General features: G+C 38.1%; 1 protein-coding gene across 8 annotated transcripts in view; it reads left to right on the top strand.

Moving 5' to 3' along the window:
* Nucleotides 1–13,268, top strand: part of LOC141995937 (sodium channel protein type 1 subunit alpha) — a 179,006-nt gene that overhangs the window by 7,020 nt on the left and 158,718 nt on the right. For 7 of the 8 annotated variants that reach the window (XM_074967478.1, XM_074967480.1, XM_074967479.1 and 4 more), the window contains exons 2-3: nucleotides 1,795–2,011; nucleotides 2,678–2,757. The exons of the other annotated variant lie outside the window; for it this stretch is intronic. The gene's annotated coding sequence lies outside the window, so the exon portion shown is untranslated. The remainder of the gene's footprint in view (nucleotides 1–1,794; nucleotides 2,012–2,677; nucleotides 2,758–13,268) is intronic. 8 annotated transcript variants of the gene reach the window in all.

The following is a 13,268-nucleotide window of genomic DNA, read 5'->3' as shown; positions in this document are numbered from 1 at the left end:
CTGTTTGTAATACCCTCTCAGGAGCTTCAAATACAACTTCTTTTACTATTGATTTTATCCTTTTCTACTTCAGAAACTGAATTTTCCTTCTGTGTTCCTATTGCCGCTTAAAATCATCGTGTTTTTTTTAAAGCTCAGTAACCAATGTTGATTTGGAGTTTTTTTTTTTTTTCAAACTAAATATTTAGAATCTTAAGGATTATAATTATAATAATGTTAATGTTTGCAGTGCACGTTTAAATGTTTATAGGGATGGATTTATTGTAATTGTTAAGAAAAATGCTCACGATATTGAAGTATTAGTAAATATTTAAAGATGGATAGTAAAGCCCTGATTCGGCAAGGTGCTGAATGCTTCCTATGAGGTGCTGAGTATCTTGATTCCCATTGCAATCAATGGGAGTTGAAAGAGCTCAGCTCCACATAGGATTTGGGTCCAAGCAGAATTTAAGCCATAGTAAAAATCCCATGATGCTAGTATATAAAATAAGACATGAAATGCCCTATTAAGACAGTATGTAAAATTATTCTGCTGGCTCCAATTATCTGCAGACTCTTTAGAGTCAATGAATTACACCTTCAAACATTTGATATCTGTAATATTGAACAGGACAGCCTCATTGTACATGGATGCTTATTTGTTTTTTATCTGCACTTGCCAAATGCATATATTACATAATGAAATAAATGCTTTATTATTTTCAGCTTTTCTTCTTCCACGCAGCACCCTTTCTTTGTCTGCTCACTGCTAGGATCCCGCCCTGCATTGTCCCCTTCCCTAACATAATTGGTTGCTCTGCACCCACCGTACCCTAGCTTAGGTAAAGCTATGACTTTCAGAAGCACTTGCCTGTGCTTATTCCAGTTTTTAACGGTTCATTTTTTGTCAAGAAACAAAACTAGAAGTGTGTAATGCTCTCAGATTTAGCTTTGATAATAAAAATAAAGCTAGGAGCCAGTGCAGTTGTGGGTTTGCTCTACTGGAAGGTACCGTCACTTAGCAGTTTGAATTTTAAAAATGCATAATTTTTTTAAAGATTTAGTGTCCCAGTTGTCACTTTAAAACCTTGCAACACGTGGACCTAACATCCCAGTTGTGTGTAGCAATACATTTGACTGACAAGGCAGCATAATATATGGATGTGATATCAATCACATCCTGGCATATTAAGGTTTTTGATGATCCTGTAGCTAAATAATGGTAAATTTACCATTCAAATGCAGTGGTGAGACAAATAGCAGCACAAATACCAGTCAGTTGTGAAATGCACAGCAACATATACTTGAAGGGTTTCTGGTGTCATCATAATAAATCACAACAATGAATTTTGATATAAAGAAATCATTCCCCAAAAGAGGAGGTCAGAATAGATGAGCTGGTGGTACGTTCTGGCCATAAACTCTGTGACTCTGATTTAAAGAAATCATTCATTCCCCAGAGGTTTGTTTTATTTGCTTTGTCCCTATGTTTCAGAAGTAAACAGTATCCAATATTTTAAAATTAAGTGAAAATTTAAACGACAAAACAATTTTGTTTCATTTTGTTCGTTTTTAAAATCAGACAAACTCAATTAACTTCTTAGTTTAATCCTTGTTCTTTGTTTCTTCTCTATAGAACAGCTATGCACATACTTGTCCAAAATGCTATTCTGGCCAAAGAGACTCTAAAAAAAAAAAATCTGCTGGTTACAGCTGGTTCTTTCATTTTGCCAGTAGATGGAGCTGTCCCGTAAGGTGAAGGCTCTCTCTGTGTCTTCCCCCAACCCCACAAAGCTATTTGCTGTTTTCTATTAGGTACCATAGAGTGAGCTTCAGACCAGGAAGCTGAGGATGAAGCAGAGAGGATACTGCAGAGGTCTCTGTTTTTTCCCAATGAGAATGCAGCAATTCTAAATACTTGTTAATCTTTTGGAACTGGAAATATGAACAACTTCATTAGAGAGCATTTCATCAACATCATTTCTGGATGCTTTTCTTTCTTGTAATACATCAGAAATTCTTGTTTTATCAGGTAAGCTGGCAGAACATTTAATCATAGACCTTAGTTCATTTATGTCAGTTATCTTGTGTGGGGGTTTTAAAAATAAATAAATATACAAATAAATAAATCCTATACCTGCCTGTTTGGTAGTTAATACTAAGCATGGGATAGAACAGGAAATCCAATTTTGGATTTTACAAAATCTTTCATAAGCTGCAGTCAGGTCTGTTTGGCAACACAGCATTTTTTTTAGAGGATGGATTTTATCGGCCTTATTTTTTTGGATGTTTGCCACTTCTTGTATTTGTTTGCCTTTTATTGTATTAAGGCATTTAGTTCCTTAACTGTCATTTAGAAGTGTTAGACCTAACTACCTGAGGTCTTATTGTTCACTAGTGCAGAACACAAATTGGAGTCTAGTGTTAAAGCACAGTAGCAAGGCAATCGGGCTGCCAGAGCCCAGCGTTGCAGGGGTGTACAGCTTTCCTCCCATATTCAAACAGAGGCTCTGATTTAAAGGCCAGATGCCTTACTCGGGGTTTTGGTGGGGGGTTGCTGCCTTTTTAAGGAAAAATCTTTCTAATGGAGAACACAGAGGACAAAACTTACTTTTATTTACATATTTATTTGGCACTAGTGGTAATATTGCAGATATGACTTGGTTCATAATCTGAACCGTCTTCCTTTTTTAAACAGCACAAGAAATTTGCCAGGTGGACATCAAGCTCTTTCAGCACCTTCTCCAAAATGGATTTCTTCTCTTCTACTTGTCGGAGGTATGTGCTTAAAAAAGACTCCCATCAAATTCACGTCTCTTGGATTTCCTTTTCCCTGTTCTTTTGCAAAAAGTTTTTGTTGCTCACTATGCAGTACTTCCAAATGGGCTGACATTTTGATTTTAGTGTCAGACTAGATGTCTTAAAGTTATAATTGTGTTTGTTTCCAAATGCTCTTATTTCACAGGTGTGATGTCAAACTTGGGAGCTATATTGACTGTTGTTACTATCAAATGGATTTTCATATGGATTTTCAGTTTTATATATGACTGATCAATGTGTTAATGTACTGCAAAAGTAAAAATTGCATGAAAAACCACATTGAGAATCTGAGATTAAATGGACAAAAACAGGAGAATTCATTGTAATTTTAGTTTAGTTCATTCTGTTGTGCCCAGGTTGTAGCATGGGAGTTTCACAACAGCGGATGATCTTAACTTCAACATTTGCAGCAATATTTAGGTATACAAGAGCAAGTCCCAGACAGTGAGCCTTAACTTTGGATGTCCTCACTTCTTTTGGTCAGTTAGATATTAGTTTTGTAATTCAAAGGTAATTTCCATTGTTTTAAAGTGTGTGGGGAGGGGTTGGGTTGGGAAAGCTACAGTTAACGTCCCCACTGACAGAAAGTTTCTTTTGTATAAAAAATCTTCCTATGGAAACTTCCAGGGCGGGGGAAAAAAGGATTTTCCACCATAACTCTATTTTAAAGGAAAAATAATGGCTGCCTACAGTGATTTACAGAGAAATCATGCCCAAACCGTTTGATTTCCTTAGTAGATCGGGGGAATGCAGTGAATGTAATATACCTGGACATTAGCAAGACTTTTGCCACAGTCCCACATGATAGTCTGATAAGTGAGCTTGAGAAATGCTGACTTGGTGGAACTACCATTAAATGGATACATAATTGGTTAGACAACCGCAAACAATGAGTAATTATTAATGGAATGATGTCAAATGGGAAGGGGGTCTCAAGAGGGGTTTAGACTAACAAATCCTGCATCTTGACAGGGTTAGACTAGATTACCCGTGCGTTTCCTTCTAACTCTATGGTTCTGTGACTCTGTGATACAAATGAACAGTTCTGATGACATCATAAAACACAAGAGCAGTGAACAAATGATTTTATAATTATCATCTGAATCCTGTCATGAAATTAATTTACTATACCTCATCGTAACCTAGTGTATTTTACATTGTATGGATCCAAATTTGTTTTAAAGTTACAGAACATAATGTGAACTATTTAAATAGCTGCAAAGATAAAAAAGATTTTTCAACTAATTACTTTTGTGTTAAAGTGAGGTGTCTTAGAAATCTCAAAATCTACAAATCTCAAAATGCCCGTGAAGATTGCTCGTTTAGCTGCATTATGCCAATGGGAGAAACTTCTCTTGTCGACATAAAACCAGCTCAATGAGCGGCAGTAGCTTTGTCAGTGGGAGAGCATCTCTCACCAACACAGCGCTGTGCACACAGGTGCTTATGCCAGCAAAACTTATGTTGCTTAGGGGTGTGTTTTTTCACACCCCAAGCGACAAAAGGTTTGCCGACATAAGTGCTAGTGTAGACATGGCGTAACTGAACATGAATATAAATCTTACAACTGAATTGGCTCCAGGTACTGAACTCTAGATGATATATTTTGGTCTATGTGATCCTAGTCTGTTATATTTTCGGCTACCTTCATTTACTGATCTGAGACGAGGAGAATATGTAGGTTTACTTGTTGTTTATCTTGATGAGCAGTTTGATCTTTCAAAACTTAATATGAAAGTCATATTCTTTCTTGACTATCTTTCTTTAGTGTATTTAGAATCAGATGTGCTTACTCTAGTGGAAAAGTGAATTTTTACTACATTTTACTCTTGTTTGCCCTCCAGAGCCAACACACCCCTGGGAAAGTAGACTCATGGAGCATGAACAGAATTGTTAACTGAGTGCCAGGAGGGCCAAATTCTACCCTCATTTACTCTATTGAAGACAGTTGATGTATATGTTGTAGACAATGGGATTCCAGTGAATAACTGAGAGAAGAATTTGGCCTGCAGAATTGTTATCACTGCTAAAAAGAACATAGCTTGACTTTCCGATCTCAGGATCAGTTTGCACGTCTATCAGTTAGAAAAAAAACATCTTTTCACATGTAAACTGAGAAAAATTGACATGGAATTATTGAGCTGTATTAGATATGGAATCCCATTATGCCATTTTCAGTTTTCAGAGCAAAATTGCACTTTAAAGGTTAAGTGTCTCTCTCTTTTTTTTTTTAAAAAAAGTTTCACAAAGCTAAAAATTCTAAAATAGGGTTTTTAAGGGAATTTAACTCTGAAGTCAGAATGGAGTAATTATGGCAAGGCTAGCTAGCAAAAACTAACAGCAGAAATTTTTTAAGTACATCAGAAACAGGAAGCCTGCCAAACAATCAGTCGGGCCACTGGATGATTGAGGTACTAAAGGAGCACTCAAGGAAGACAAGGCCATTGTGACGAACCTACATGAATTCTTCACTGCAGAGGATGTGAGAGAGATTCTCATACCAGAGCCATTCTTTTTAGGTGACAAATCTGAGGAATTGTCCCAGACTGAGATGTCAATACAGGTGGTTTGGGAACAAATAGATAAATTAAATATTAATAAATCCCCAGGACCTGATGGTATTCACCCAAAAGTTCTGAAGCAACTCAGATGTGAAATTGAAGAAATATTAAATGTGGTATGTAATAACCTATTACTTAAATTAGCTACTGTACCAGGTGACTGGAGGACAGATAATGTGACACTAATTTTTTAAAAAGGCTGAGGCAATCCTGGCAATTACGGCCAGTAAGACTAACTTCAGTACCAGGTACATTGGTTGAAACTATCAGACACATAGAAGAACATGATTTGTGGGGGAAGATTTCACCACTCTATCAGAATTCTTTGAGGGGGTCAACAAGGTTGTGGACAAGGATGATGCAGTGGATATAGTGTACTTGGACTTTCAGAAAACCTTTGACAAGGTCCCTCACCACAGGCTCTTGGGCAAAATAAGCAGTTATGGAAAAAAATGGAAGGTCTCCTCATAGATCAGTGACAGGTTAAAAACTAGGAAACAAAGGGTAAGAATAAATGGTCAGTTTTCAGAATGGAAAGAGGTAAATAGCAGTGTCCCCCTCGGTCCGCTGCTGTTCAACATATTCATAAATGATCTGGAAAAAGGGGTAAACAGTGCGGTGGAAAGTTTGGGGTAATACAAAATTACTCAAGATAGTTAAGTCTAAAGCAAACCATAAAGAGTCACAAACTGGGTGACTGGGCAACAAAATGGCAGATGAAATTCAATGCTGATAAATGCAAAGTAATGCACATTGAAAAGCGTATCCCAACAATACATACAAAATGATGGAGACTAAATTAGCTGTTACCACTCCAGTAAGATATCTTGGAGTTATTGTGGATAGTTCTCTGAAAACATTCACTCAATATGCAATGGCAGTCAAAAAGCTAGCAGAATGTAAGAACCATTAGGTAAAGGATAGATAATAAGACAAAAACTATCATAAGACCATTATATAAATCCATGGTATGCCCACACCTTGAACACTGCATGCAGTTCTGATCACCCCATCTCAAAAAAAATATTATGTTACAAATGGAAGAGGTACAGAGAATGGCAACAAAAATGATTAAGGGTATGGAACAGCTTCCATATGAGGAGAGAGAAAAAAGACTGGGACTGTTCTGCTTGGAAAAGAGATGACTAATATGATAGAGGTCTATAAGATCATGACTGGTGTAGAGAAAGTGAATAATGAAGTGTTATTTACTCCTTCTCATAACACAAGAACCAGGGGTCACCCAATGAAATTAACAGGCAGTAGGTTTAAAACAAACATAACACACAATGCATGGTTGGCCTGTGGAACTCATTGCCAGGGTGTGTTATGAAGGCTAAAAGTATAACTGGGTTCAAAAAAAATTATATAAATTCCTGAAGGACAGGTCCATCAACGGCTATTAGCCAAGATGGTCAAGGATGCAACCCCATGCTCTAGGTGTCATTAAGCCTCTGACTGCCAGAAGCTGGGACTGGATGACAGAGGACGGGTCACTTGATAATAGCCCTGTTCTGTTCATTCCCTTTGAAGCATCTGGCATTGGCTGCTGTCAAAAGACAGGATATTGGGCTAGATGGACCATTGGTATGACCCAATATGGCCATTCTTATGTTCTCATATGTAATTATACACACTTCACCATTACTTAAAGCAGCCGCCACTGGGCTGGAACACAGCAGCACCAAACAAATACAGAAAAAGATAATTTTATATCCAAATGAAATTAGTGTCCATCATGGAGAGAAAATCTGGCAACTCCTAGACTGTCGTTTTTGTCTCAGTCTTTTGTGTCATTTGCTGTTAAGATTAGCCCTCCTGTGGCAACGATTAATTTACTGAAAGGAACTTTTGCTTACAGTATTAACATCTGAACAGAATATTTCCATCATCAGTGGCAGCATTTTGAAGTTCAGAGTCACATAGGCTTTTGTCCTTCATGTTGTTGAGAAGTTATTTGGCTTATGTTGCTCATCTTTTTGACATGGCTCTTCTCTGCGTACTCTCTCTGCTCACATACTTGCTTAGCCCCACACAGTTGTAGGCTCTCTGCCTCCAGACACCTGTCTTTCTCTCGTCCATCTCTCTGTTGTTCCTTTCTATTATTTCCACATTCATCACACCCAGCAGGGTCAGCTCTAGGCACCAGCAAAACAAGCAGGTGCATGGGGCGGCACATTTCGAGGGGCAGCATTCTGGTGCCGGCCATGCCGCCCCTAGAAATGTGCCCCCGCCTGCTCCCCTGAGCGTACTGCCGCCGCCGCTCCACTTCTCCCCACTCCCTCCCAGGCTTGCTGTGCGCAAAACAGCTGTTTCACGAGGGGCAAGCCTGGGAGGGAGGGAGGAGAAGCTGAGCGGTGGTGCACTCGGGGGAGGCGGCGGTGATGGAAAGGAGGTGAGCTGGGGTGGGGAGCAGTTCCTCTACCCCCCCCCATTACTTCCTGTGCTCCCACCCTCACTCACCTCTGCTCCGCCTGCTCCCCTGAACATGCTGCCTCTCTCTCGCCTGAGAGGGAGGAGGGAGAAGTGGAGTGCTTAGGGGAGCAGGTGGAACGTAGGTGAGCTAGGGCGGGAGGGTTGAGGAGGGGGGAGCTGCAGGAAGCAATGGGAGGGGGAGAAAATGCAGCATGCCCGGGGGAGGAGGCGGGGCCGGGGATTTGGGGAAGGGGCGGAGTTGGGGCGGAGCCAGGGGCGGGGAGGCACAAAAAAGAAGCAGGGGTGTCCAAAAATTTTTTTGCTTGGGGCAGCAAAAATCCTAGAGCCGGCCCTGACACCCAGACTCTTCCTTTTGTCCACTTGCACTTTCTGCAATTTCAGACTTCCCTAACCCTCTCTGTGAATTCTCTCTCTATCTCCAAGCCATCCACACTCACAGTTCAGCCTTTTAACATCTCACCTCTCTGTCGTTCCAGACTTCCTTTTGTACCCTCATTCTATGCTAATGAACTCCAGTAATAAAATAATAATAGCAGTAATTTACATTTAGAATCACAGAAATGTAGGGCTGAAAGAGTCCTCAAGAAGTCAAGTCCAACCCCCTGCACTGAGGCAGGACCAAGTAAACCTAGACCATCCCTGACAGGTGTTTATCCAACTTGTTCTTCAAAACCTCCCATGATGGGGATTCCACAACTTCCCTTGGAAGCCTAGTCCAGAGCTTAACTACCCTTATAGTCAGAAAGTTTTTCCTAATATCTAACCTAAATCTCCCCTGCTGCAGAGTAAGCCCATCACTTCTTGTCCTACACTCAGTAAACACGGAGAACATATTTGAAGACTGATATCAGGTCCCCCCCAACAGTCTTCTTTTTCTCCAGACTGAACATGCCCAGTTTTTTTAACCTTTCCTCATAGGTCAGGTTTTCTAACCATGTATCATTTTTGTTGCTGTTCTCTGGACTCTCTCCAATTTGTCCACATCTTTATCGAAAGTGTGTCACCCAGAATTGGACACAGTACTCCAACTGAGGGCCTCACCAGTGCTGAATAGATTAGTAGAGTTACCTCTCATGTCTTATATACAACATTCCTGTTAATGCACCCCAGAATATTAACTTTTTTTGCAAGTGCAACATGTTGTTGACTCTCATTCAATTTGTGATTCACTATTACATGCAGATCTTTTTCAGCAGTACTATCCACCTGGTTAGTTATTCCCTATTTTATAGTTGTGCATTTAATTTTTCCTTCCTAAGTGAAGTACTTTGCACTTATCTTTAGTGAATTTCATCTTGTTGAATTCAGATGAATTCTCCAATTTATCAAGGTCCTTTCGAATGCTAATCCTGTCCCACAAACGTTCTTTCAATTCCTTCCAATGTTCTAGGCTATCTTTCCCTGTTCCCCAACTTCTAAATTTTATATTTTCTGACCAAACACCCATTCACTCATTGCCGAAGCTTCCAAATGCCCATGCTTCTCCATTTCCTCCCTCTTTGTGATAGCAGATTCCCATTACCCCCTTTCCCATTTCCAGGTTTTCATCACTTTCCCTCTCAGCTGTACTCCTGTTCCCACGTATCTTCCTCTCAATCTTTGTATTATCAGGCTCCCACCCTTCTCCTTACTCCTTTACTCTTTGTTCTGCAAGTATCACAACCAGGCAGCCCCTAGCCTATTCTAATTTGGCTGGAGGCAGCAACCCAAATTCCAACTCAGTGTCTGTTTTGTAGGCTTTTCCCCTTTCTTCTAAAATCTCTCTCTCTCTCTCTCTCTCTCTCTCTCAAGGTGTTCCACACCTTATCTTTATGTCCCTATGTTCAACTTCTGTCACCCTTCTGCTGCTGGTCCCTCCTACTGTACTTCCAATAGTAGCCAGTGTTGTTCACATTATAATAGAATTCCAAATGCACTAGGAGGCACTTCTCTTGGTAAAAAACAACAGATACCAGATGAATAGTAGTGAAGGTCATGGAGGGGAATTTAGGAGGATATGTAGAGGTGCTTGTGACTCTATTAGACTGATTCTTTGATGTCGATATTGGTCTAAGATGACAAAAATAAGCTGCAACGATTCTACCTTATAATAGAAATGAGCTAATTCAAGGAAGCTTTCACAAGTTTGGTTATTTGAGTGCATTTTAAACCAATGACATTTGAGTGTGTTCCAAATTTACTCGCACAGAATGCTTCCATCCTCTCAGCCCCTGGACACCATTTTCTCCTTACTCACTGGATAAATGGCGTTTGCTTCAGAGCAAGATCTTTCAATTTCTTTAATACTTGATATAGTCAAACTAGGTTGTTTCTAATGACCATAAATCTGTGTACTGACATGGAATCTCAATGAAGCAGGGGACCTCTCTGGAGAACATGAAGTGGGGTGGTTCTTTCTGTAATGGATCTGGAACAGAAAGCAGAAAAGAGATATATCAGAGAAATATCAGTAAATAATTAGAGTGTATTATAGCTGAGCATTCTTAGCAATTTTTGTTTTTAAAGCACTCTACTTACGTTAACTAATCGTTATAACACTTCTTCAAAGTATATAGGTATAAGTTACGTCTGTCAGCTAAAGCAAATTATATGTATCAGAATCCATATAATACCCAAAATACACATTCACTTTGAGAACTACCTTTATTAGGATTTTCACAAAGTAAACAATAAATTACTCCATTGCATGTTTTCAGTGTTTTATTCCTAGTGTATGTTGCTAAAGTACATATTGCATCTCTATGAATGGAGTTATAAACAGCTAAAAGGAAGTCCTAAAGGATTAGCTTATTTTTCTTAATATTTCTTAGATTAAATAGGCCTTATAGGATAAGCATACTGAGTACATAAATAGGATAGACAAGAGCATATGGTAAATTAGTTCAAATGTAGCTCAGTGTCAGGAATCTACGTTGCATTTCATTAAAGACTGTATTTTAAAGTGATACTGTATCTTTAGTGGAGAGTACTGTGATAATTCAGAAACTGATTGAACAGAAATGGGAACAGCAGAGCCCTATGATTTCAAGATAATGCACCTTTTGGCAGCAAGGAGAGTCAATCTGATAAATTTATTTTCAGAAAAGGAAGCCTGAAGAAGGCTAAATATAGCACATGAAATACATAGCAATGAACATAGGGATAGAGAACTCAGAGGCCTCCATAATCGCTTCATTAAAAATACTCCACTGAGACAAAGGTTAAATAAGAGATTTTCAGAGTTTTCCCTTAATGTTAAAGTGTATACAACTCTAAATGTGAGATGGGGATGTCATTTAGAAACCTACCCTTCATGTAGCTTCATCTTATTCTCAGACTGAATAGAATAGTGCTGGAAATGTGTATGGTCATTCTCTATTACAGGCTGGGAAAAGTTTTAAAGTCTTGATATTATTTTGAAACATACATTTTTACAATGCCAGCTTTTTAACAAAATATTCCTAAAGGAGGATGAACATATTCATGTTTAAATGTTATGATTTGTGGCTCAAGGAAAATGGTCCATAAATAGAATTATGTTAGACACTACAAAAGGCTAGATAATAGGCCAAATAAATGAAATGAATAAACTTATGTATTTATTGTGGGGAGAACAAGGCCAACATTTTGGTCTTTGTAAAGTTGTGTTTGGAGGATGGCTCTGAAATTGACAAAAAAAAATTGTGATATTAGCCTTTTCAAACTTGAATAATATTTTTACCAAAGAAAGTCTTCATTAACATTCAGATATTTAAATTCTTATCTAACCATTTTAAAGAGAATGGGACAGTGGGATCTTGAATTTCCTGTGGTTAGCAATTTAGACTTGGCAAAATTTCTTTTGAACTAGCTGGCTGCTTCTAGTTCTCTACTAGTCACTGTTATAAAACACAAGAGATGTAGGACCACATAATATCAAACTCAAGTGAGGAGGCATTTTAGGTTTTACTTGCAGATTATGGACGTACCATGGCAGAAAATGTCTTGTTAAATCAAATGCCAAAGTCACCAGGTTACCAGAAACTTCGGCACATTTTAAGGAAAACCCAGTTATTTTTCATAATTTCCGAATGATACAAACTTGGATTAAAACAGTGCAAATTAGTTTTAAAAATAATTTTCTATTTAACAATAAAAGTACTTGGTTTTGTTTATTTATAGGCACATGGGGAATGAAGATAAACTACATCCCTAAACACCTAAAAGTGTGTTAGGAAGTGTTACTCTGTACTAGTCATGTCCTTTCCTATCCAGTCATGCTTTCCAGGACTGGGGAACTTTGTAAAATTGTACTCAGCCATGTGTTTTGGACAGGTAGTTCTTCTGGGTGGTTTTTTTTATGGGCAAGTTAACAAAGTTGAATTGTCAATAGTGTCATATTGAAGAGTAGTGAGGTAGACTTTTGTACCTGAAATGAAGATTTTATGAAAATTTTGCAAGACTGTTTAGCACAAATATTATTTAAAAGAACAAAGGAAGTTTCTAAAGCAGGTAAGAGTAATGAGAACAAGCTAATGACATGCATTAATAATGTTAGCTTTTTGCTAGTGGAAACATTCCTAGTGGAAACATTTCCTTCATTATTTTAAACACTTCAGAGCAACACTGGTTCTTAGGAGGAGTAAGTGTGTAGTTAATCTACCTTCATAATTATGTTTCACATAATACTTGGCTCTTTTCTATAGCATTTTTCATCTCCAATGATTTTACAAACATTAATGAAATAAAGCTTGTACCCTGTGAGATAAGTATTACTATTCTTATTTTACAGATGAAGAAACTGAGGCAAGAAGTTAAATGACTTGCCCAAGATCTGTCTGTCTGCTTAAAGCATTTCTGATGTGATTATCATATCCAAATGCCAAAGCCACTGAAAGAGTTTTTGGAAGAGCTAGGAATAAAACTGAAATTTTCAGACTCCAAGCCCTAATCTTTAACAGGTTTGTTGCTGGATCTGTGTACAAATAATATTACAATGCAGAACTAATTTAGCTGATCAGTTTCAAAAGCAATATAGACAATTACCACCAAATCAGCATACACCTATCATAATCCCTAAAATACACATATTTACAAATTAGAACCTGTCTGCCTATAAAGAAAACCAAAACAAGTTGATCAAAATACTTTTACGTTGATCCATTAAAAGTTTGAAAACTTACCTAAAACCAACATTCAAATCAAGTACTTTCCCCGCTTAAAATGTTGGTTTTAGGTAAGTTTTCAAACTTTTAATGGATCAGTGTAAAAGTATTTTGATCAACTTGTTTTGGTTTTCTTGTATATTTGTAAGAAAAATGTGTCCTTTAAATCCATCAGTAGCTCCATGGAGCTCTTAGTCAAGGATGACTACACTCCATAAGTGGGTGCCAGTTGAGGAATCAAATGACCATGAAGTGAGAAATAATTTCTTCATGATGTTAGGAATAGAGATGAGAGGTTGAGAAGACTAAAGGAATATACATAAGCCTCAATCCAGACTTGAAGAGACTA

Source organism: Natator depressus, chromosome 11 (genome assembly GCF_965152275.1).
Source record: "Natator depressus isolate rNatDep1 chromosome 11, rNatDep2.hap1, whole genome shotgun sequence".
In the NCBI taxonomy this organism is placed as follows: domain Eukaryota; kingdom Metazoa; phylum Chordata; order Testudines; family Cheloniidae; genus Natator; species Natator depressus.
Note: the sequence above shows the minus strand (reverse complement) of the source record. Positions and strands in the feature narration are given on the sequence as shown.